This window comes from Leopardus geoffroyi, chromosome D1 (genome assembly GCF_018350155.1).
Source record: "Leopardus geoffroyi isolate Oge1 chromosome D1, O.geoffroyi_Oge1_pat1.0, whole genome shotgun sequence".
NCBI classification, from domain to species: Eukaryota; Metazoa; Chordata; class Mammalia; order Carnivora; family Felidae; genus Leopardus; species Leopardus geoffroyi.
Genome location: NC_059329.1, coordinates 78,352,352 through 78,379,491, shown reverse-complemented (window position 1 = coordinate 78,379,491; position 27,140 = coordinate 78,352,352). Strand labels below are relative to the sequence as shown.

At 38.7% G+C, this 27,140-nt stretch overlaps 2 long non-coding RNA genes and 1 pseudogene across 2 annotated transcripts in view; 1 reads left to right on the top strand and 2 right to left on the bottom strand.

The window, feature by feature from the left end:
* Positions 1–27,140, bottom strand: part of LOC123601502 — a 222,646-nt gene that overhangs the window by 186,651 nt on the left and 8,855 nt on the right. The window lies entirely within an intron of this gene.
* Positions 19,147–21,744, top strand: LOC123601501. Its single transcript, XR_006714137.1, has 3 exons — positions 19,147–19,237; positions 20,014–20,058; positions 21,645–21,744. It is a non-coding gene; the product is annotated as an uncharacterized LOC123601501 (long non-coding RNA).
* Positions 21,849–23,275, bottom strand: LOC123601499 (annotated as a pseudogene).

Below are 27,140 nucleotides of genomic sequence, written 5' to 3'. Positions count from 1 at the left end.
CAGGATACAGAATCAATGTACAGAAATCTGTCGTATTTCTATACACTAAAAATGAAGCAACAAAAAGTGAAATTAAGAAAACAATCCCATTTAGGGGCACCTGGGTGGCTCAGTTGGTTACGCATCCAAGTTTAGCTCAGGTCATGAGCTCACATTCCGTGAGTTTGAGCCCCATGTTGGGCTCTGTGCTGACAGCTCAGAGCCTGGAGCCCGCTTCAGATTCTGTGTCTCCCTCTTTCTGCCCCTCCCTTTTTGCACTCTGCCTCTCTTTCTCTCAAAAATAATAAATAAAGATTTTTTTAATTAAAAAAAGAAAACAATCCCATTTACAAAAATCCCATTGCACCAAAAAGAATAAAACACATAGAAATAAACTTAATCAAGGAGGTGAACTTGTACTTTGAAAACTATAAACCACTGATGAAAGAAATTGAAGACAACACAAAGAAATGGAAAGATTTACCATGCTAATGGATTAGAAGAACAAATATTGGTAAAATGTCTATACTATCCAAAGCAATCTACATATTTAATGCAATCCCTATCAAAATACCAACAACATTTTCACAGAACGGGAATAAACAATCCTAAAATTTGTATGGAACCAATAAAGACCCAGAATAACGAACATAATCTTGAAAAACAAAAACAAAACTGGAGGTATCACAATTCCAGACTTCAAGTTATATTACAAATCTGTAGTAATCAAAACCATATAGTACTGACACAAAAAGAGACACATATATCAGTGGAACCAATGAAAGCCCAGAGTAGAAAGCCCAGAAATAAACCCACAATATATGGCCAACTAATCTTCAACAAAGGAGAAAAGAAAATGCGATGAGAAAAAGACAGTCTCTTCAACAAATGGGTTGGGAAAACTGGACAACTACACGCAAAAGAGTGAAATACCACTTTTTTACACTATACACAAAAATAAACCGAAAATGGATTGAGGACCTAAATGTGAGACCCGAAACCATAAAAATCCCCTAAGAGAACACAGGCAGGCATTTCTCTGACATTGGCCATAACAACATCTTTCTAGATAATGTTTCCTGAGGCAAGGGAAACAAAAGGAAAAAAAAAAAAAAAAATATTGGGACTACATCAAAATAAAAAGCTTCTGCACAGCAAAGGAAAAAACCAACACAACTAAAACAAAACCTAAGAAATGGGAGAAGATATTTGCAAATGACATATCAGATAAAGGGTTAGTATCCAAAATATATAAAGAACTTATAAAACACAATACCCCAAACCTCAAATAATCCCATTTAAAAAATAGGGAAATGAACAAACATTTCTCCAAAGAAGACATACAGATGGCCAAAAGACACATGAAACATCACTCAACATCACTCATCGTCAGAGAACTGCAAATCAAAACCACTATGATATACCACCTCACACCTGTCAGAATAGCTAAAATCAAAAACCTATGAAATGAAGTGTTGGTGAGGACGTGGAGAAAAAAGAACCCTCGTTCACTGTTTGGGAATGTAAACTGGTAAAGTCACTTGGAAAACAGTGTGGAGTTTCCTCAAAAAGTTAAAAATAAAACTACCCTAAGATCCAGTAATTGCACTACTGGGTATTTACCCAAAGAATACAAAAACACAAATTCGAAGGGATATGTGTACCCCTATGTTTATTGGAGCTTTATTTGCTATAGCCAAATTATGGAAACAGCCAAAGTACCCATCGATAGATGAATGGATAAAGAAGAGGTGATATATGTGGTACATGGGTACACACACACACACACACACACACACACACACACACACTGGAATATTATTCAACCATAAAAAGGAATAAAATCTTGCCATTTTTGCAATTGCATGGATTGACTTACAGTATATAATTCTAAGTGAAATAAGCAGTCAAAGAAAGATAAACACCACATGATTTCACTCTTCTGTGGAATTTAAGACAGAAAACAAATGAACAACGGAAAAAAAGAGAGACAAACCAAAAAATAAACTCTTAGCTATAGCAAACAGAAGGTTACCAGGGGGCAGGTGGCTAGGGGAAATGGTTGAAATAGGTGAAGGAGATTAAGAGTACACTTAGCTTGATAAGCACTAAGTAACATACAGAATTGTTGAAATACTGTATTGTACTAATATATCAATGCTAGTTAACTACATTGTTAATTAAAATTAATTTAAAAAAAAAACATGTTTCGACACTGACATAAAAAGAAGAAAGAAGCATGGACAAAACAGGTTTCCGCTTACATGCTTTTCCCAGGAAGGCAAATTATTTCTAGGATATCCCCCACTGGGATTGCCTTACATCTCATTGGCCTCCAACTCCCAGACAAAAAAATATCACGATACTGGGCACCCTACAGACCCATTTGGAATCCCTTTAGCAAGAAAGGAAGAGACACATTTGGATGTGCAACCACCCTAGCCCTGAGCAGGAGTAGAGAAAAACATGGTGGTGTATGCGCTATCCTTGTTCTTTCCACCCTTTTCTCAAAAAGTAACCAGAAAAAAAAGTCAGAAGTTTGGAAACAGAATTCAAGTTTTATTCAAAAGGGTTAGTTAGTATTCGTTCCTTTGCAAAGTGCAGTATGCAGTCTAAAATTGCAATCTGCTGCTTACAGGAGGAGCCCTTTGGTTACTCTCCCCTGAGAAATCATCTTCAGGTACTATAAGCAACATCTCTGCTCTTGTTTCCTCTCATCATTCTTGGGCTGCAATGTAAGGCCGGGGTGACAAAGCAGCTGAGACATCCACAGGAAGGAGATGAATCACACCAGCGCTTTTTCTGCAGGATGCTGGAGCACAGCGCAGCCCATTATGGGGTGAATGCTGCCATGTGGAGAGAAATGAGCCAAAGGCGGATGTAAACCTTGTTTCGTATGGGCTGCACAACCCCGAGGAACCCACGGTGATAAATGTTAAAAAAGAAAGAGGGACTCAGCTGAAAACTATTCTGACTGCACCACAAAAAAAAAAAAAAAAAAAAAAAAAAAATGCTGCTGACTTGCTGGGATCTCTGCTAAAATAGAAGGCTTTAGGATAGACAACTAAAACAGAATTTATCGCAGCACAGACAGTCCTCAGTCAATATCCGTGCCCACATAACACACTTTGCCATTGTCTATGTGAATAGAATAGGGCGGCCTGAAATCATCACCACACAATAGAAACTTCTCTGTGAAGCTTTACTTTTCTTGGTATCATCTACTCCAGAAAACAATCCTCAACCTGAATCACCAGCCTTATTTCATCTCAAATAACTACGTTTTATAAATCTTTATTAAAAAAAACAGCTCAGCATTGTGACAGCAATTGCTTAAGATGGAAAATAGTAATAGTATAACAATGTACAGGAAAAGCTTTCATTATTGTTTTATTCATCAGACTGTAGAAAATGGATACTAATCATATTGACAATTTGTCTTCGGAATGCTAACTTCCTATGTGCTAAACACCTTGCTTTTATATATTATCTCTGTAAAAATCCTTACAAATAACGAAATAAAGTTCAAAGAGATTTTCCCAGGATTAGGCAACTAATAATAGATGGAGCTGGACTTCAAACCCAAGTTTGTCTGATGCTAAAGCTTTTTTAATTGCTATCTTCTAATATACTGTTTCATATGTGCTAGTAATTCCCATAAAACCAATGATACTTCAGGCCATCAAAAATGCCAAACAGGAGGAAGACAGAAAGAGGACAAAGCCACAAAAAAGAGGACGAAAATCTTGTCCTGTGAGGAGCACGGAAAGGGGCAGGAGTAAAAGACTGTTAAAAAGTCCCTATAACATGAGGACTGACTGTTGAGAAATGCTTCTTTAAATAGTGGGGGAAAGTACATAAGAAAATGAAAACAACATGTGATCTTAATAGTGGCAATATTCATCAAGCAATTCATATCATTACCTTGAAGTTCTAGATTTTCGTCAGTCCAATAACTAATAGGAATATCTCAACAATATTTCCAGATGTGTCTATGAGGGTGTTTTCAGATGAAGGCAGCACTTGAATAAGTGGACTCAGTCAAGTAGATCAGGCTCTTCAGGGAGGATGGGCATCATCCAATCTATTGAGGGACTGGATAGAACAAAAAGTGAAGGAAGAAGGAGTTGACCCCTTTTTGTTTCCTGCTGCCTGCTTGAGTTTGGGATATCTCATTTCATCTTTGCTGGCCCTCAGACTGGGATTTGAACCATTGGCCCCTAGTTCTTAGGCCTTCAGACTAGGACTGAATTATACCACCAACTCTTCTGAGTCTATAGCTTACAGATCACAGATCTAGGAAATTCTCAGCTTCCATAATCACATGAGCCAATTCTTCGTAGTATACCCTTCTCTCTCTCCCCACTCCTTTCTCTCTCTTTCTTCTCTCTCTCTCTCTCTCTCTCTCTCTCTCGCTCCATATTTATACATGAAAAACACAGGTTGCAAAGTATGTCCTATTCTATGATACACAAACACACATCACATATCAGGAGTTGTCACATATCAGATACCACTGACAAAAACTGAGGTGAATAATGATTAGGGAAAAAAGGAACTTTTTGGTTCCTATAACCTGTAAGTTAGACTTCAGGGTACTAGGGTTGGAGGTGATAAGGTTTGTTGGCCAGAAAAAGGTGAATGGATTGAGGTACCGAAGAAGGGTAGGAAGGTCTGCTCAACAAGCTAGAAAAATAATAACTACTTCCAATTGAATAGATGAAATAGATATTTGGTTAGAGAGATAAGTAGATGGACTAACACAGATGGAAAAAAATAATAGATATGTAACTGAATATTAACAGCTATTTTATCTGGATGGTGATACTATCAGTGAGAGTCTTCCTACTTGGAAGTTCTCTATGTATGGAGGATACTTTGCCTGTCAACCCCCATTCTACTCTTCTTTGATTCGTAGGGTCTGGAAAGCTATCATCTAGATCCCCCAATATTCTTGCAGCTAGCATTCTGGATGCAGATTATGTGCCACCAGTACTTGAGAGAGATTTGGAAGGCAGAATGCAGAGGTGACCGTTTCCCTACCTCTCTTGGCTGTTGTTGCTGGTGATATAGAAATGTGAGACTTTCCTGCAGCTGCGCTCATGTCCTTGCTCCACTACTGTGGGCATGAAAACACCAAGTGACTTCCTAGTCTAACTTCCTAACATCTGGATCACAGCTTCAGCTGCTCTTTCTTCAGGGTGGGAGGCAGTTGTGACAGCATGTAGCAGTGTGGCTGCTTCAGAGATAGGAGCTTCCCTTGTGGATCAGCTCTGAATTATTCCAGAAACCAGCCCAGAAAGTCTGGCCCAGAAACTGTTCTTTCAGCCCTTCCAACAACTGTGAAAGTACTTAATATCCTGTATTAAATTCCTTTCCGCTGAATATACTTAATTTCTGTTTGCTGCACACAACCCTACCGAGTCACCTATATTTCACTTTATTGTGACTGTAAGCATAGCTACCTTGTATAACAAAACTATTTCTTTTACATCTCATTCCATTCCTTTCCAACACAAATTTCTCACTTAAGTTGGCCTTTTTACCACTCTTAGAAATGCCCTTTGTTCGTTCTTCTGTGTATGCATTTGTACTGTCTGTGTCTCCCTTTTGTCTGCTCAAGCCTGAGAGAAACCAGGACACATAGTGCAGCGGCGAAGAGTTCTCACATTCCTGCCACAGCCTCCCACGCCCGGCAAAGCAACAGCAATCTGTGTAGAGAAACTGCAGTGGGCTATCTGACAGGACAAAAACATGGTGAGATGGTGTGCTAGGAAATCCCCGAGCCCATAAAAATGTTAGGTGGATGGGGCTCCTGGATGGCTCGGTCAGTTCAGTGTCTGACTCCTGATTTTGGCTCAGGTCATGATGTCCCAGTTCGTGGGATCAAGCCCCACATTGGGCTCTGCGCTTACAGCACAGAGCCTTCTTGGGATTCTCTCCCTCTCTCTCTGCCCCTCACCCGCTCATTCTCTCTCTCTCTCTCATCGAATAAATAAATAAACTTTAAAAAAAAAACTAAACTTTAGTTTAATATTTATTTAAATAACTTTAAATATTATTTAAATAAACTTTAGTTTATTTATTTAACAAATAAATAAACTTAAAAAAAAGATTTTCAAAAAGTTTAGGTGGAAAGAGACTTTTCAGAAGTCTAGAACTTCTTCTTGAGCTGGCAGACACAAGAGCAAGGATGATTCAGAAGTGTATGTTTGTATAGTCTGATCTCTATGTATGATTTCATTATTATTCTTCTCCCAACACAACTCTGAATTTGAACAGTGCACACTGGAAATGAAAATCTTCTATGTCTCTTTGGCTATGATTCATTTCCTCCTCTTTGTTCTTATAGAAGAAAGCTAACATTAGATTGTATTATTTTGCATCCTTCTCAGTTTTTTTTTTTTTTAAGGTAAACGCATGTAGGAAAAATACGATCCACCTTACAAAGTATATCAAACATGTAAAAACAAAGGAATGTCTGAATGGCTCAGTTGATTAAGCTTCTGACTCTTGATTTCAGCTCAGGTCATAATCTCATGGTTTATGGGATTGAGCCCTACATCAGGTTCCATGCTGATAGCCTGGAGCCTACTTGTGATTCTCTCTATCACCCTCTCTCTCTGCCACTCCCCTGCTTATTCTCTCTCTCTCTCTCTCTCTCTCTCTCTCTCTCTCAAAATAAATAAAAGGTATTTAAAAAAAAACATATAAAAAGGGAGTTTCTGACCTCTTATCTTTTTGGCCATCCCAGTATGCAATCCCTCTGCCCAGGGATAACCGCTGTTGCCAATTGGGACAAAACCTTTGCGACCTCTTTTGATGCATTTACATACATTACTTTTTTTTTTTTTTTTAATATGCCCACACTGTACATACTCTCTGCTACTTGATATTTTCTCCTCACAATATATCATGGACATATTTCCATATCAGTACTTATTACACTACCTCATTCTTTTAAAAGGCCTCATGTGGCCCACTTTATGTAGTTTATTTAACCTTTATCCTATTAATCGACTTTGAGATTGCTTCCTCATTTTGATTAAACAGTGAGGTAATGTGTGTCTTAGTACAGCTGGAGTTCACTTGACTGAAAAAACTATGTAAATGCAGGTTTCATGTGCCATCTACCAAAAAAAAAAAATGTTAAGAACTACTTAATTTATGTATTATGAGGCTTGAGGATGAATTAATATTTTTGTTTGTAGTTTGATCTAAAATCTGGGTAGGCAGCAAAGTGATGATTTAGTATATTAAGTGTAAAGATCTTGAACCTTTTTCCTCCAGCAGACTAAAAATAGATTCATGGTACAAAGAGCTCATTAACTACTTACGTTCACAGATGAAATTAAGAAGATTAATGTACTTGAAGTACAGAATGTGTCCCACCCCCTGAAAGCAAATATTATCAGTGATTCAGTAAAAAGATCAAAAATGTAATTTGAAATAGATGATTTCAGTTATCAGAGAAAGTAGTACATTGGAAACAAGTTCTAGGTATATCCTGTTTCAAGTGTATCCCAAGAAGGGGTTGGAAATAAGAGTTTAAGCTGAAATTAATGGTACAGATCATGCTAGGCAATCACCATTCTTTAAAGTCCTAAACATAATGAAACTTAATCCCCAAAACTCTAAGAAGAACTCTAATCCCCACCTCATTCATCATTGGCCTCAGAATGCAACCAGCATGGGAAAGAAAGACAGATCTTTTTTTTTTTTTTATAACAAATCATACTTCCATAGAATCCCAAAGCTCAAAGGGACTTCAAAAGCCACCTAACTGCCCTGTTGGTCTCGTAATTCCCTTTTCTTCTCCCCACCAAGAAACTACGAACTTCGGATGCAGGCAGTTCCTTACCTACTACAGAAATTTACTCTATTTTCAGATACTGTGTTTTTAAAATCTTGGATTTAATTTCTCCTGTAAGCTGTTAGTTTTAGATCAGCTCTTTGGAGCCCCTCCTCCACATGACAGCCTTGTAGATATCTGATGACAGCTATCACCTGCATCCTGGCATTCTCTTAAGGGTAAAATCTCACCAATGGAAAATACTGTGGACCTTTCAGAAGCCTCTGATTTTTATCGTTGATCATTCACTCTATCAATCTACTAAAATTGATAGAGAGCTTCCCACATGTCAAGCGTGACACTCTTACTCTGGAAATACAATAGTGAGAAAAGCAAACACTCCTCTGTCTTCATGAGGCTTATGTGAGTTAGGGCAAAAAAAGACATTGATTGATATGTCCGCCATAAATCATGTCCAGTTACAGAGGGGAGTGCCATTAAGGAGAGGCACTCAGTGCTGTGTGAGCACATAGTATATAGAGCCTTGATCTAAACCTCGGTGATAGATCGGGCTTCCTGGAAAAGGTGATGTTTGAGTTCGATCCGAAGAACATGTATGAGACACAAAGGTGGAGACATGGGAGAACAGCTTTCCTGACTGAAAGAAGACTTGTACCAGACTTCTAGGAGGAGGGAGCAGAGAGTCTGAGGAAGGTGGTGTAGCGAGTGTGTAGAAAATGATTAGAAAGAATGGTATGAGTACGCCTAGAGAAGTGCCTTTTGGGTGTGGTTAAGGTTTGTTTGGGTATTTAGAAGCCATGGGAGGTTATTGAAGGGTTTTAAGAACAGGAATGAAATAACCAAATTTGCACTTATAAAATATGGCTCTGATCCTGTGAGAGAAAACACATGGAGGGAAAGCAAGAAGGAAGGAAAGTCAACTATTGGCAGGCTACCGTGATGGTCCAGTAGCGAAGGCTAGATGATGAAGGAGATGGGGTGGCTGGTGAGAAAGAAATAGATGCTTTAGGAGATATTTAACTGGGAAGTGTTTGGAATGCCAAATCAACCAGCAACAATTTTTAGAAAATAATTTTTGCTAATACAATTTTGCTTGGTTTTATAAAACAAGGTTACAAAGCAGTTTAATTTTAATTTCCTATTATTTTGCAAGATGAAAGGCTTGAATACTGAATGTACAAAGATACTAAAACTAAACAGTAGTTTTTGAAAGTCCACAAAGCACAATAAATAAATAAATAAATAAATAAATAAATAAATAAATATTTTTAAGTCCACAAAGTACAGCAAAGAAGCGTTTCAACACATTTCTTTTTTCTTTTTTTCAAAAGTTTTTTGATGTTTAGTTTTGAGAGAGAGCGCGGGGAGAGTGGGGGAGGGGCGAAGAGAGAGGGAGAGAGGGAGACACAGAAGCTGAAGCAGGCTCCAGGCTCTGAGCTATCAGCACAGAGTCCAACAAAGGGCTCGAACTCAGGAACCAGGAGATCATGACCTGAGCTGAAGTCAGACGCCCAACCGACTGAGCCACCAAAGCGCCCCTACACATTTCTTTTTTCTTATTTGGATACATCAGAAACTGTATCTGTGGGTTTCTAGGTATGTTAATTTACTATCTCATCTTCTTGAGAGAATCTTAGAGAAAGAATAAAAGGAAAGGAGCAAGGAATTTGAGGTGAGTAGTGCTTATATATTTTTTAGAAGTATAATCATGAAACAGATGAGGATAGAGGGACAGCAAAATAAAACATTTTAAATATAATCTTTCTTTGTAAAGGCTGTGAGTGATAAAAAGTAGAGTCAGAAAGCATTTCTTTCTTTCATGTGCTGGTCAGGTTCTTTTATTGTACAAGCAATACACTGGAAGTTTAAAATTAAAGCTCCTGAAGTTACTGAAGCATCCCAAACAATGGTGTCAACAATACCCTTATTATAAATTCTCAGGTTCGGTAAAATTGAAGTTGCCTATTTGAAATGCAGACGTTGTTTTTTAAAGATTGGTCATCTAGCACCATCTTCTGGCTATGTGATAATTTTGTTTTCTTTCTCACTTCAAATCGTTACTGTGTAAATATTATGATGGAGGCGCCACCTGCTGGATTTTTTTGTCTAAAAACAAACACCCTGAAGAGCTGCTGAGACATTAGATGATTATCTGCAAGGGCAAGACTTCTACTCGCCCTAGAAAAAAACATGATATTTGCAAAATAGCTAGACCTCCTGATTCTAAGAATTATCCTAAAGTACCCACACATAATATTCTAATAATCCAAAGAGTTATTATGTATTTTACTTATTCTTATGGAGAAAGAAGCTATATATTCCTTTGGCAACCCATTCTCAGCTCTTTTGCTATCCACATGAAACCTTTAGACACATGAGAAATTACCCACCCATTAGTTAAAGAGGAAAATAAAATAATACTGGAGCATACTTGAATACATTATTCCTTAAATTTTACAACTCTAAGAAATAGTATTATCCCTATTAGCCCCACTGGAAAACTGAAATGTAGTTTAGCTGCATAAAATACCTTATATCAAAATGGAACACAGAGAATTTTGAACCAAGGTATTTTTAGAAGAAGCCTCTTTTTCTTCTACCCTGTTTTCATTGCTACTTAATAAGATTTAGGTAAATGTAGACTCTCTATAAATATGATTATTTAAAGCCTATTAAAGGATTTTCTTAATGTTTATTTATTTTTGAGAGAGATAGAGACAGAGTGCAAGCGAGGGAGGGGCAGAGAGAGAGGGAGACACAGAATCCAAAGCAGGCTCCAAGCTGTCAGCACAGAGCCCGACACGGGGCTCAAACTCACGAACTGTGAGATCGTGACCTGAGCTGAAATCGGACGCTCAACCAACTGAGCCACCCAGGCGCCCCTAAAGCCTATTAAAGGATTTTCTAATCTCAATGGATATGTTTCCTTGTCAGAACTTTCTAGCTTTCGGTCAACATCATTTTATACCCTTTATTAACTTTTTTACAGGTTGAATTCCACACTTTGTATTTGTCATCCTGGGCTTCTTTCTGCCTGGATATCTTTAAAAACAATGATGAATTTACATCTTCCATATTGGTATCTGGACAAAAAAGTCCAAAGAAGGAAAAAATAATTTGTCACTTTTTCTAAAGTGTTGATTAGATTCAACTTAAAATAAGAATGCTAAAATTTCTGAGTTAAAAAAAAAAAGAGAGATGCTCCGTTAATTTGCAACACTAGTCATATTTAATGTGATTCCACTTGAGTTTTTTAATTATGCATTTTATATGTCCGCTTAACTGGTAATATGTGCCAATCAGAGTCCTCCCCAAAAGCTGTGAGTGAGGACTTTCTCCCAGGTTGTGGGTCAAACTGTAAAGGATGATAGTTTAGCAGGATAGAGGAGGTGCTAGAGGTCCCCATTAGCTACAGAAAAATCTATTTTCAGCAAGACAAAGGCCAACCTGAAGAGTGAAGCATAGCTCACAGAAATGAGTAATTATTATTTGACCGAACGAAATTTCCTCCTGTATTTCCTAGTCATGCAAACCGAAAAGAATCCCTTTCAGTTTGTCACTTCCTCAATGCTTCTGTTCTCGCCACTGAAAGAATACTACCTAATACAAAACTCCAGAAATATTTATTGACTTAAGAAATGTTGAATGGGATGACCTTCATTAGTTCTCCTAAGTTCTCCGAGCTTCCTCTTTTTAAATTCCATTATAAAATCCATGGATTCATACTTTACTTCCCTCCCAAGGTTTACGGAGTTCAGATGAAATGAACACCACATGAAATGAAAGATTTCTCATTATAAAATTTGGAAACTTATTATAAATGTGCTATATAAATATAAACCTATCATACTGTTGAAGAAATCAATCCATGCGCCCAGCAGAGCGCTTTTTAAATATGGTATATGTTCAATAAAGTTTAATCTGTACGCTGTCAGTTCTAACACATGAAGATAGGAATGGGGAGCTTTCCAAAGGACTTATTATTTAATACAGCACTGTCACTCAATGTTATGACAAAGAAAGTTGATTAAGTTAGTGTATCAGTATAATGATCACTGACATCTGTATTTGACATACAGTAGGCACTTGAAAGAAAATGCTTCCTAAGAAACAACATTGCATTTACATTTTTTTTCTCTTTTGTAGCAAAGTAAAGTCATTGTGTCTGGCACTGCAAAGTGAGGATCATTTCCCACACTGATTTTTCAGTTCCTGCTAACTGGACAACATCTTCTATGAAATATTGATTCAACCTTTAATGTTCTTGCAATTGTATAAAAAGAATTACCAAAGCAATTCATATTTATTTCTATGTTGTTAAGTACCCAAGGCAGTCTTGGTAGACTAATTAAAGATCGAAGATAAGATGGAATCCGATATCTAAAAGAATTACTTCTTCAAGTAAAGATGAGCATAACTTAAATAAGGTTATATATTTCTCGCTTAACAAATAGGTCTGTGTTCTATGTGAATCTCCAATTCTGTACTATGTATTTTCATGTGTTCTCAAAATAGCAACTTAGCGCAGAAAATTGTATGATAGCCAAAACTAGAGAATATATGAAGAAGAGATGGAGAGTATATATGGAGAGTAAAGGGAAGCCAGGACTTACTATAACTGACCATGAGTCTTGAACATTACTGACTCTAATATCAAGTTACTTTTAATAGACAATTCCTAGAAATGCATTCTGTCTAATAAAGATACATCCAGTATAGCCATTTAAGGCATGCCCTACCCAGATTTAAAGCTAAATAGGGGCGCCTGGGTAGCTCAGTCAGTTAAGCGTCCAACTTCAGCTCAGGTCCCGGGTTCTCCCAGTTTGTGGGTTTGAGCTCCTTGTCAGGCTCTGTGCTGACAGCTCAGAGCCTAGAGTCTGCTTCAGATTCTGTGTCTCCCTCTCTCTCTGTCCCTACCTCTCTCGTGCTCTGTCTCTGTCTCTTAAAAATGAATAAACATTAAAAATATATAAAGTTAAATACTCAACAATTATGAAATGTGACTATAAATCATTCATTTCATCTTTGCTTTGATGATTACCTAAAAATTAATGTAAGATTCTTAAATTTGGGGTTGTTTTTCCCAACAGAGAATTAATTGCCAATGCAGATGAGTAACTTATTAATATGTCACCTTTAGATTCATAACATTTCCAAGAGGAATCATGAAGCTATCAGCACTTTTGGAAGATTTCTCCAGATAGAAATTAGGCCACAAGGGGTTTTTCTTCCCCTTTCTTAAGTTCACCCCTTGTGGGGAAAAGATCATTTAAATTTGGCTGTGAAAGCTGATCATCATCAGCAGAACAAGTCTTTTTTGTGTTGTTGATACTCCGTTCAGAAAACACTGAAGATCCAGCCTACCCTTCAGTGTAAAGATCTGCCTTTCAGGGTAATGGAGGCAAGGACTAAGGATCATATAACCTAGACTTCCCCAAACCAGAGCACAGATGACAAACCAAGATGAGGGGGCTCCTACATTTTTCTCCAGGCTGACTGTATGTCACGAAAGGTAAGTCTGCTCATACACTTGAGGGATGCGAAAACGTTACGCTCTGTTAAATTAATTAAACAAGGAAGCCATGAGCCTGATGTGGCTCTCATGCCATGGCGGCCTATATAAGCAAACCAAAATCTAAACTGTAAATGCCTCAGGGTTACAAAGTCAAGACTCTAAGGACAACCAATCACAAACCGCCAACTAAGCTCTAAGCTATAACCAAACAAATGATTTCCTTTCTTTGCTTCTGCATTTTCTCTAGAAAAGTCTTTCCTCTTTGCTCCTGTGAGCTGGCAATCCTACTAACCACTTCCTAACCACTGTCCCATTTGAATTGATTCTTGCTCAAATGAAGTTTAAACAATTTTAATATGCCTCAGTTTCTTTTAACAACAGCATTATTTGGAGAGAGAGAGACAGAAAGAGAGAGAGGGAGAGGGAGAGAGAGAATGTGTGTGTGCGTGTGTGTGTGTGTGTGTGTGTGTGTGTGTGTGTGTGTCTGATGATCAATAGTTAAGACTGGGTTCTTTCTGATAAGAAATTGTGTTTACAGTCTTTTTCAAACATTTTGAATTATAATATAGGATTGATAAAAAATTAAACTATTTCAATTAAGAGAAAGAGACATTTTAGAAGGGCAAATAAACCCAAGTTGTTTGTTTTGGTCAACTTGACCATTTAAACTTTTAGAGATGTAGCTATAATAGCCAAATGTCTACTTGTAATATTTAATTTAATTTTTTTACACATCCGCATTTAAAACCACATTACATAAACAATATATTAGTTTTAAAATATTGTTTATTTCTGTCCCCACATTTGATTAGACAGTTTTATTCAACCTCTTTGCATGCATTTTTAATGTCACTGTCTTAATTGTTGCCAAAGCCACTTTTTGAGCAGTTTTTAAAGATATTAACTTTTCATTCCCATCTCAGTGCCTTGAAATACAGCCCTTTCTAAATTCTAGTTTGATCCTATTACATGTTACTGGAAATTTATCCAAAGCCTAAGTACTCTTTCACGTAACGTTAGAAGTTGTTTGTTCTGTTCATTTGTGCTGTAAGTGTATATTAAGGATCTCCAAAATACAGCCACTTATTTATTCAATTGATCTTTAAAGTGATCTTTAAAAGACTTGCTTACAATGACTTTTAAAAGAGATAATTACTAAATTACTTTGTTTTGCCAATTCATATAGGGGACCTTGATAAGTATCCAAAGCTGGCATTCAAGTCCATTCCCAACCAATACATTTTTCTGAAGAACTCTGTTGTTTTCAAACTAAAGGGGTCTGAAATACAGAGACTTCATAAAGATTCTGGCATAAAGCAACTTACTCTTTTCTGAGGAATAATTTTTTTTTAATTCTTTTATCTTGGACTCGATTTAGGGATATATATATATTTTTTAAGTTTATTCATTTTTCAGAGAGAGAAAGAGAGAGTGTGAGCGGGGGAGGGGCAGAGAGAGAGGGAGACACAGAATCTGAAGCAGGCTCCAGGCTCCGAGCTATCAGCACAGTGCCCGACTCAGGGCTCAAACTCAGGAGCCCAGCCGTGAGATCATGACCTGAGCCTAAGTTGGATTCGTAACCAACTGAGCCACCGGGGCGCCCCTCTGAGGAATAATTTCGAGGACAGATCTGGCTTTATATTGGGGCAGTCATGATAGGTGCAGAGTCAGCAAAGGTAAGGAGGCTGAAATGCAGACCAAATGTAAAACTACTTAGGAGAAAGTTTAATTGAATGGCAGCAAGGTTCATGGCATAAGACATGAAGGTGTGCTATAGAAAAGAAAAAAAAAACTGTTCTTGACAGGTTGGAAAAAGTTGAATCTAAAAAGATGTAACTTACTATATGGACAAACTTAAAGTCTATAACCTAGATTTCACAATATAATTGCCTAGGTACAGAAAAAAAAAGAAAATCTGTTATAAACTCAGTACAGACAGGCAGAAAGATAGACAATTTCTCACAAACTTCGGAGGCTAGGTTTAAGACCATTTAGCGCAATTTGCAGGTCGTAGTGCCAAAGAAAAATGCAGGGCTGCTTAAAAATTAAGCGTTTTAGGGGCGCCTGGGTGGCGCAGTCGGTTAAGCGTCCGACTTCAGCCAGGTCACGATCCCGCGGTCCGGGAGTTCGAGCCCCGCGTCAGGCTCTTCCGTTTACTTTGTAAAACAGTTTCACATCAAAAGGTAAACAGTTGCATTGAAATCAAAGTAAATAATTAAAGTTTCTGAATGCCCCAAAATAGATTCCATGACCCACTGTAAACCCAGAAAATGAACAAAACCGAAAATCTGTGAATAATGGTACAAATTAGATCAATGTTGATATTCTATCTATATTTCTGCACAAGTTGTTTCATTTATGTGGAAAAGCCTACAAGTTAATTCTTTAAGAACTTGCTCTGGTTTTGTACAAATTTACAAAAATAACACCTAATTATGGAAACATCAAACAAACAGGATGAGCTGTTTTTTAAGATGTGAATGCAATATTTACATCTTTCCATAAATTCTGTTTTATGGAAACACTATGACAGTGAATCTGACTTGTTAAGAAACTGCATTTAAAATCTAAAACAAAAATCAGCAAATGTTCCTTAGGAAGAAAATGAGGAAAATAATTGGAATGTGAAAAAATTGTGATTTAAATATGGATACCCAGGGTTGTCAGTTTGTGACATAATTAATATGTCATGCTTGAAGTAATATAAAATAATACTTAGTTATTCAGAAATAACTACGATCTTTAATATAGAATCTTCCATTATGAATGGCACACTAAAAAAGAGGGTCTGGTCCCACAAGTAAATAAGTTGGAGAAACATTGTATACTACACCTTTGTATAGTATATTCATAATTACTTCAGCATATTACCAGTTCTGAGTGGCCCTGCAGTAAAGTTAGGTGTTTATCTTTGTTTAGCCTTTGTTAGAATGTCCCAAACTTATTTGAACTTGGTACCTATTTTTATGTAAGGGGAAAGGGTGGCTTATTTACTTGTTTTATTTTTCACATAAAATTATAAACACTTTGAAATGGTAGTTTCTGGAGTTTACTTTGAGAATTGTAGCTCTATACCGATCAAACATGAACAAACAGGAATATTGACTGTGCTTGCATTTAGTATTCAGGAGTTTTCATAATTTATTTTACAGTTAAATTTTATCCATTTCTGCAAAGGTAATGTTTATGCAAATGTACTGCCTGAACTTGGGAAGTTAATGCTCTTGCCCTTCTGGCTCTTCCTTATACCACACTTTGAGTTTTGTGTCTGGTGCAGGACATTGGCTGACTGTAGTGTAATACAAGTTATCAACCTGGATAATGGGGAAACTTGAAACCGTTCTCGAAGATGTATAATCCAAGGACTGCAGGTGATTTGGGGCACGATGGTCGCTGTGCCACATTAACCTGTTGTCTTTCGGCTCCAAACCTGCCCTTCCATATCCTACCTTGTAAATAAAGCCTGGGCTGGGACTCTGCATATTTTATTTCTCTTTAGAAATAAAAAGTTGGAGATCTGGCCAGCTGGAGTCCTGGTAGGTTTAGCCAATCAGGGGGTGAGGATGCTGGAGGGAGATAGGACGGTGAGTGGAGTGGAGAAGGGTCTCACTTGTGCCTGTTTTCTTGCCCTCAGTTGTCACCCCAGCAGTGACACTTCACCTGGCCGTAGCCTTTGTCTCCAGCAACAGTTGTTTCCAGTTTCTATCTTTTCTATACAATCAGAGTTGGTCATACAGCACCTGCCAGATAGTGCCTCCTAAGAGATCTCTGATCCCCAGCTCTGAAGGATCCCCCCGCCAAACCAACATCCAGGGGTACCAGTTCAGCCTGTCGATATTCCCCTCCTCAGAGGTCCGATTCCCAATTTGTGGGCTCCCTCCTCAAAGCCTGTAGAGTCTGACAACCTCAGCCTCTTCACCAACCTTATCATCATGTAGAGGAGAATGAGTTTATTTTATGAGGCCCATGAGGACAGAACTAGAAATAGTGGATTGAAGTAAGAGGTTACAATAATTAGAGGCGCCAAAAACCTGAAGGGACTGCACTGAATTCCCTATCCATTAATCACAAGGATTTGCCACAAAATTAACATATTAACGGAACATGTGTCCTTATTACTACTCCCAACACACTGTTTTACTTTTTTATTGTTGCTAGTTTGTCGACTTTCCTTGGGGGCAGCGAATGAGTTTATTTATCTTTGTATTCCCAGGACCTAGTGAGATCTGTAATAGTAAGTACCCAAAACATATGTTCTTGAGGCAACATGGCATATTAGAAAAATCACAGGATTTCCAATCAGTTTCTGGAGCGTGATCATGAGCAAGATCACACAATTTTTCTAAGTTGTATTCTTCCCAGAGAGGAGAGTTGCAGGAAGGAAGTGGCCAATGGTTTTCAGCACCCTGGGTGAGTAAGATTATTTAATTTTTCCAAGCCTAACTCTTTCAAGAGAAATCTCTGCAGCTTCTAACGCGAAGCAAATGTCATGTAATAGAAAATGCCCACTGGATTCCGTAGGAAGATCACCAGAGACCTACTTTGAAACAAGTACCAATGGGGGTTGAAGGTTGCAGTAAGCCAAATATTGCATTAGGCGTAAAGAAGAGGAATGGGAATCCGATCTCATCCAACAGCTTTTAGGATTATTTATTGTAAATAGAGGGGATGGGCAATAGTTACAATTAGCTGTTGTTCAAAGGGCTTTGGTTTATTACCTTAAATAGGGGATGAGTTGAGCATCTTGCATTTAATTGTTTAAAGAAAACAGGCAAGATACAGATGTTAGCAAGGGGAGGGAATAATCTAGAGCAAGGTCTCTGAGGAGGCTTCTAAGAGGAAAATGGCATGGGAACAAAAATGAACAGATTTGTTCGAGACAAAAACAGAAGGGCAACAACTTTTTCAATTTAATGGGGTTACAGGGGAAAAAGAATAATGTGGATACAGACAATGTTATAGACTTACAGGTGGGAAGGAATTGAGGTAGCCCCAGTCTGGGCTTTTAAAAGCAATTGGCGGCCCAGCACCATGATCAAACAGCACAGGTCCCATTAGCAGACTCTGTGTATTTAAGTCCCAGTGCCTAACCTCGGGCAAGTTGTTTAACCTACTAACGCCTTCTTTTCCCAGATGACAATAACCATGCTCTTGTTCTCTTGGGTTGTTGCAAGAAGTTGATGATTTAATATATATGCACTCATCTAACAGTGCTGAGCATAAGCTCTACTGAAGCTTTAGCCACTCTCGGTGTGTGAAGCAAGAGTGTCCTACTTCTGCTGAAAGTGTCTGGAGGACAGTGGGCTCAGAGATTTCAACAGAGGAGAGACAGTTTGAAGGAATACTGCCGAGTGAAAACAAGAAAAAGCAAGGCAAACATAAAAGAGGTGGGAAGCAGTGGTGAAGACCCAGTTTAAGCTGGAGATGATGTCTAGGCAATTGTGACAACTCTCAAATTTCCCCCTCTTTAGCCTCGTGATTGACAGGGATGAGGCAGATAGCTGGATAGACCCAACTGGAAGTCATGACGGAAGAACAACCAGGAGATGGAACTGAGAACCCGATGACAGGCTGAAGAGAAGGACCATGGAAGTAAGTTAGAGGTCCACAGAAAGAGGGCAGAGTTGAGCACTAAACTCTGTTTATTGTATCATGTGCTTGTCTGAGCAAGAGTACTGGCAGAACAGGCAATTGTGGTAACCCAGCAGCCCTGATCCCACAGTGGCACTGGGGGGTGGGGGGAGGGGGCCGCAGGGGAGGACAAAGAGAATTGTGACGCGGCCGGGCGGGGCTCCGGGGTGTCGCGTGGTGTACCCCTCAGTGACTTCGTCCTGGTCAGGACCAGGGGCTTTTGCCGAGCGGGGGATGCTCCAAGGCTCAGCAGCATGTGTCTGTGCTGTAGGGGGGACGAAGCCATCCAAGTGAACCCCGTGAGTTCTCCAAGACCCCAAACCCAACTTGTCTGCCCCTTTCCCAGGCCATGTGCCTGGGACACTTGTGATTACTGATCACTGGCAATTACGGCCAGTGTGGGCGCTTTGGTGCTGGGGGCTGAGAATCCCGGGTGAGGTAGACAGGCTAGATCCTGAGCCGGTTCCTGAAGGAGGAAAAGCCTCCCTTTGTGCCCACTAGAAACCAGGCACCCTCAGTCGTTTGTCCCGGAGGTGGGATGGGGCTTACAGAAGTAGGGGTGGGGCAGAATAAGTTTCTCAATATTCAGATGGGGAGGAGATTGCTTTTGGGTCTTTGGGCTAAACATCTGGAGCAAAATGAGGGGAGCGGAAGGTATTTAAAGCACAATTTAGAAATTAGTGGAAGGTGTGGGAACCCCAGAAAGTAAAGCCAAGCTCCCTGTGTCTCAGAAAACCATACTACTTGCTGGGGTTCCTTAATCATCCTGAGGACCAGCAGAAACATAATTTTCTGATTGCTCATACCTGTCTTTCCTTCCATGATAAATCTCAGTATGCTACGTGGTCTTTGTAATACAATTCAGAGCTGACTCTTTTTTCTCGTGATATTATTGCCATCTTCCACTCTGATTTTCACCTTCATGTTCTTATTCTGATCCTGCCTTTTGCAAATTGAGATAATAAGCATATGTTACATAAATACAAAGCAGTAGCATAGGCTTCCCATTATAATAACTGAATAGTTGTTTGCTCATGATTTTTATGGTTTTGTTTTAATTTTACATATTATATAGGAAGGGCCAAGACAGCAACACCCTTCAGATGTCACTGCACGGCAGGTAATGTTTAAATAAATAACTCTGGGGACATTTGGGTGGCTCGGTTTGTTGAGTGTCCAGCTTCAGCTCAGGTCATGGTCTCATGGTTCCTGAGATCGAGCTCCACAGCAGGCTCACTGCTGTCAGTGCAGAGCCCGCTTCAGATTCTCTGTCTCCCTCTCCCTCTGTGCCTTCCCCACTCATGCTGTCACTCTGAAAAATAAAAAATAAATAATTCTGGGAACTTCAAGATTGTGACTTTCTCTTGTTCCTTTATGTGCAGGGGTCTCTAATATGATAGAACTTGTACTAGCTAGATACTTCTGTGTTATCTTTCACAGGACTGTGACTACTATTAGAGTGAGTCTTCATGAGAATAACCTAAATGCTTTGTATTCTTGGTTTTTTTTAACATAATAGGAATAGAATGGCTGGATAATAGGACAAGACAATGTTTCATTGTTATAAAGTAATACCGCGTAGGTTTCAAAGCAATTACACCAATTGCACTCCCACTGGAAGTGGATAAAATTTTTATTATGCATGTACTCTGCATCCTAATACTCTTCCTCATCTTCAAAGTGTTCTAGTTTGATCCCTTAAGGTCTCTGTTACTTAAAGATGGCATAAAATGGGAACATAAAAATTTCTGCTTGGCATATGCAGTGTTTAAGGTAATTAAAGAATGCGCATAAATTTTGTTTTCTTATTTCCATAAAGGAAATTCCTTTGGGGGTTTTAATGACATTATTTTCATTTTATTGTTTTTAAGTTTTTTTGTTTGTTTGTTTTGAGAGAAAGAGAGAGACAGACAGAAGCAGAGAGAGAGGGTGAGAGAGAATCCTAAGAGTTGGGCACTTAACCCAACTGACTGAACCACCCTGACTGAACCAGCCCCATGCCCCAAATGAACATCACTTCAAAATAAAAGTAAACACACACACACACACAGACATATATATATATATATACATATATATATATGAGATATATATATAGATATATAATATATATGAGATATATATAGATATATAGATATATATGAGATATATATAAATATATATGAGATATATATATATGGATATATAGATATATATGATATATATATATATATATATGAGTCTGGGGTCCCATAGTTGGTGAAATGGGAATCGAGAGTAAATAGTCTCGGGCCCCTGGGTGACTCAGTCGGTGAGCACTCGACTCTTGATTTCGGTTCAGGTCATGATCTCACAGTTTGTGAGAGAGAGCTCCACGTGAGGCTCCATGCTGACAGAGCAAGGCCTGCTTGGGATTCTCTCTCTCTCTCTTTCTCTCTCTGCCCCTCTTCCATTCTTCCTCTCAAAATAAATAAACTTTAAAAAAGAGAGAGAAAGAGAGACAGAGAGATGAAACAGGCTCATTTGAAAACTCTAGGGATGCCCTAGGGTGTTTTCTTCATCTAGGAACCACACATTTGAAAAAGGATTTTTTTCCTACTTTTACATAGCTATGTACTGGTTGTATTTATATTTTTTACTGACATTAAAAATATACAATCAGCATGTTAACTTTTTGTTATAAAACTATTATTTGTTTTCCTTCCTTTTAATTTTCCAAAAGTTCAGAGATAAACGTATTGAGAATATGCAAAACCTAAGGAAACAGAAGAGGAAACTTAGTAAATGGTTTACAAGACCTGCTCCTATTCCAGAACCAGGACTCCTAGTAAGTACAACATAGAGACTTCACTGAAATCAACAGCTCCTTAAATGCAAAACACATCCTTATTTTTAATTTATGCAGTACTCTAAATTTTGTGTTTCCCCTTTCCTTTGAGAAATGTGTAATAGTAGTCTGGGAAGTCACCTTAAAACTCCTCTAATCAAATTCTCATCTATTATTTAAATCTCTCTCTCTCTCTCTCTCTCTCTCTCTCTCTCTGGCTGGGTAAAGTGCACTTTATTGATAGTACATGACAAGGTAGGGCTCTTTAAGTCCCTCTCCTTCTTCAGGGGCTCTACGATGGATTTTAGCCCAGGAGATTTTCAGTGTGTCGGCGGATGAGTTGGGGCAAGGACTCCCCGGCAGCTGAGGGCTTCTCTCTTCCTCTTGTCCTCTCCCTGGGTCTGGGGGTTCTCATTCTTTGGAGGACATGTGGACCATAAGGTCTACCACCCAGATGCTGTAGCTGAATTCATTGTTGTACCAGGAAATGAGCTTGACAAAGTGGTCCCTGAGAGCAATGCCAGCCCCAACATCAAAGGTGGAAGAGTGGCTGTCACTATTCAAGTTGCAGGAGACAACCAGGTCAGTGTAGCCCACCTTCTTGATGTCATCATATTTGACAGCTTTCCCCAGGCAGATCAGATTCATGACTGACACACTGGGGGTGTGGACATGGATCATGCCAGTGAGCTTCCCATTCAGCTCAAGGATGACCTTGCACACAGTCTTGGTGATGCCAATAGAAGCTCCTCAGCCATCATGCCACAGCTTCCCAGAGGTCCAAGGTCTTTTGGATGGCAGTTATGGCATGGACTGTGGTCATAGGTCCCTCCATGACATGAAAGTTGTCATGGATGACATTGGCCCAAGGGGCCCAGCAGTTGGTGATGTAGGAGGCATTGCCAATAACCTTGAAGGATTTGTCATACTTCTCATGGTTCACACCCATCATAAACATGGAGGCATTAGCAGAAGAGACAGATATGATGACCTTCTTGGCTCCACCCTTCAAGCACGCCCCAGCCTTCTCCATGGTAGTGAAGACACCAGTGAACTCCACAACATATTCAGCAAGAGCATCACCCCATTTGATGTTGGTGGGATCTTGCTCCTGCAAGATGGAGATGGGCTTTCCATCAATAACACATTTCAGTTCTCAGCCTTGACTGTGCCATTGAATTTGCCAGGGTAGAATCATCATACTGGAACATGTAGAACATGTAGTTGAGATCAATGAAGCAGTAATAGATGGTGATGATATCTGGTTTTTCAGAGTTAAAAGCAGCGCTGATGACCAGGAACCCATTATGTCCAAATACATTTATTTTAACCTTCACCATTGTATCTCAGGGACCTAGCTGGCACTTCACAAAAAGAAGTGGCTCTCTGTCCAATGGAGAGAAGTAGAGAGCCTATTTAAATCTCCTTTGCAGATTGTTTCCTGGAGATGATGGGGTTTACTGAAAAGACTAAAATCTTATATACCACATCACTCTGGTTTTCAGTTTTTGCTTTACCATATATGGCCTTGACTTCCCCAAATCATTACTTAAATCTTTTGGATTGTATTATTTAGAAAATAAATTACAAAATCTTCTGCCAAATAGTTATTCAGCCTAGGCTTGATCACTTGCAACATCAGAACAATCTACACCAATTACAGCTTATTCCATTTTTGCATATATTTGACGTGGATTTATTTATTTACTTACTTACTTACTTATTTATATATTTTTTTAGTTTTTTTTTTAAGTTTACTTTACTTATTTTGAGAGAGAGAGAGAGCATGGGAGGGGCAGAGAGAGAGGGAGAGAGAATTCCAAGTAGGCTCCACACTGTCAGCGTGGAGCCTGGTGTGGAGCGCAAACTCACAAGATCATGACCTGAGCTGAAATCAAGAGTTGGATGCTTAACTGACTGAGCCCCTATTCTTGACAAGAATTCAAAAGTGCTTCCACATAACATGTCATAATGCCTCCATGAGGCTTTTACATGTAGTATTAATTATATTGCTTGTACCCAGACATGAATCCAATTGCCCTCCATTTTAAAGCCCTTCGGATACTTGAGGACAACTGTTACCTTCCTTCATATTTAGGCTTTTTTTCAGGGTGAAAATCCCCATTTTCCTCATACATTCCTCTTTCAACTTAGTAGTGAGCCCTGGCCTTATTCAGGCAATCTCCAGGATTAGGATTATATTATATTTTATTATAGAAAAATTTGGGAAAAATGTTATTTCCAATAATTATGATTTTTTTCCTGTTGGTTTTCTTTTTGAAAGAAAATAGTTTACAAGCACAACTAATGAATAATTATGTAAAATAGGAATTGCTAACTTTAGCTCTTTATAACAGAAACTCAACTTCAGTGGTTTAATCATATTAGAGTATGTGTTGTCTCCAAAGAAGAACTCCTGACCTAGGCAGTCTACAACTGACATGTTGGCTCCAAAAATCACCAAAGAAGTCTCAGGTTCCCTCTGTCTTTATGATCCTTCAAACTTCTCATATGATTTTTATTCTCATGGTCTCAAAAAGGCTTCCACAATGGTAGACACAGTGTCTACATTCCAAGAGAAAAAATTATAGGACAGAGGACAAAAAGCTCATACCAGCAGTTGAGTCAACTATAATAAATTTTATCAATAAAATTAAATTACTAAATTCTAAAATAGAAAGCACCAGGCCCAGATAGGTTCCCTGGTGAACTCTACCAGACATTTAAAAGGGAAATTACACGAGTTCTCTACAATCTCTTGCAGAAAATAGAAGCACAGAGAAAACTTCCTCACTTATTATGGGAGGCCAGCATTACTTACTCTAATACCTAAACCAAAGACATTACAAGAAAAGAAATGACAGACTACTGTCTCTCAAAGCACAGATACAAAAATCTTCAATAAAATATTAACAACTTATATATATTGTTGGATTTAATTTGTTTTTATAGTTTTTAATTGTCCCACCGTTCTTAGGTATTCTATTCCCTTTTTTTTCCTCTTATCCTTTTTTTTTTCTTTTTAGTTTGGATAGGTTTTTTTAACATAGTGTCAAGCTCCAATTCTTTTCTCTACTGTGTCAGTCTACTGATGAGAGCCCATCAATGGCATTCTTAATGTATGCCAGTGTTTTAGATTTATAGCATTTGCTTTTAATTCTCTTAGAATTTTCTTTTTTTTTCCTTACATTACTCATCTGTTTTTGCATCTTGTCCATTTTGCCAGTAGAGTCCTTAGTGTATTGATCATTTTTATTTCATTTTTAAATTCTTTTTAATGTTTATTTTTGAGAGACAGCAAGTGGAGGAGGGGAAGAGAGAGGGGGAGGGACAGAGAATCCCAAGCAGGCTATGCTGTTACAGAGCCCGATGTGGGCTCACATGAACTGTGAGATCATGGCTTAAGCTGAAATCAAGAGTTGGATGCTTAACTGAGCCACTCAGGCGCCCCTGGTCATAATCAAACCTGATCATTCCAAAATCTCTACCATATCTGAGTCTGGATCTGATGCTTGCTTTATCTCTTCAAGCTGTTTTTTGTTTGTTTTTGTTTTTACTTTTTGGCATGTCTTATATTTTGTTGTTGTTGTTAAGGGCCAGACATGATACATTGAGTAAGTTAGAAACTGAGATAGACAAACCTTTAGTGTGAGATTTTGTGTTTATCTGGCTAGGATTTAGGCTATGTTTTCTGTGTGCTGTACCTGTAGTGTCAGAGGTGAAAGTTTACTCTGGTGTCCTTATTTTTGTGTCTCCTCTTGTATTTGAGTTCCCCTGGAGACTCTTTCTAAGCAGGAACTGAGGCTTGCAGCACTTTACGTTGGACTTTTCTGATACTGTACAGGAGCCTTACTAATGTGGTGGTAAACTGTGGGGGAAAGAGAAGCCTATTATGGCCTATGATTAGGTCTCAGGCTTTTAGTGAGTCTGTGTCCTTAGAACTATTGAGCTACATTTACCCTTAAGTGAAACAGGGAGTCTATAGGGAACTGGAGTTGGGTATTTCTCTCTGCCATGTAGAAGAGTCTGGATTCAGCTATTCCCCTTCCCCAGGTCAGTGAGGGTTTAATAAAGCCCAAATTGTTTAGGTTCTGATAAAATAGTTTCCCTTGAGGGCCCTATTAAGGAGAAGAAAGAGCCCTGGAGAATTTCAAAATAGTTGCTTTTTCCCTCCTACTGCTGGATGTGAAAGGAGGTTTTCCCCTGATTATCACAGTAAGACCTGGTGGGGCTCCTGGAGGTAAAACTCAAGGAAATATGGGGGCCTCCCTAACACTGGCCCCCCACCTTGAGTTTTTAACTTTGAAGCTTATCCATACTGAGGTGCAGCAATTTGTCCATTAAAGTTTGAGTGTTCCTATTGGGACAGTGTTGGCTCCAGGAGCATCATTGGTCTCTCCAGGTTCCAGGACAGCAGTGTGTCCCATGACCTCAATTCTCTGATGGATGTAGAAGAGTTGTTGATTTTCAGTTGGTTCAACTTTTTTCTAATGAGGATGGGACTGATGATTTCCAAGTTCTTTTACATGTCAGTCTGGAAACCCCCACTTATATTTCTTTTGTCCAAATGGAGTCACTGGCCACCCTTAGCTGCAAGTATGTTTAGAGTGGTGAAAAATTCAACTGGCTTCTTTGCTGCTCTGAAGAGAATCAAGACTCCATTAGCATGGAGGAAAGTGCCTTCCTTTTTCAGGCTGTGATGGTCTTCGTTCTAAAATTCACCCTCCTCTTTAGTTTTGGACTAACTACAAATTATTAGTAACAGTTTAACCCTTCAGCATCCCCCACCCCTTCATTTGTCTTTGCACAGTCAAAGGAGCTTTCGGTTGCCACCTACAAATCCAGGATCCTCAACCTTACAGAGTTACTGCACTGTCTTAAATATCCACACAGCTCTTTCCTTGCTGATAGGCTAGTGTTTGTAATACCGCCACATAATCATGGCCTCTTAGATATGCATTGAAATATGCTCGCACAACGTATTTTACATCGGAACAGTTATGCCTTGGGAAAGTATAATAATAAGGGATGTGAGGGAGAAGGCAGCAGTGATTCTTGCAACCACCTTCCTAGAGGGTCTGGCAATTGCCAGTACTTCCGAGCCTTTTAACTTTTAATTTATGGACACACATTAGTTTGGTTAATTTTTCCAATCTCATTGCCAGTTCAGATATCTCCTGCCAGGAATCTTCTCTCCTTGTGACTTGCCCCTCAACAACACAGCGTTTAGGATTTCTCCATTAAAAAACTCCTTTTTTTTCTCCTTGAGCTGCCAGATTTTTTTTTATAGAAGCATCTACAAAATTGTTCTATATCAATTATCCAACCAACTTACTTGAGCTTTCAGAGACAACTAAAATGTCTCCAAGTAAATAAAAATATAGAATATAAAATGT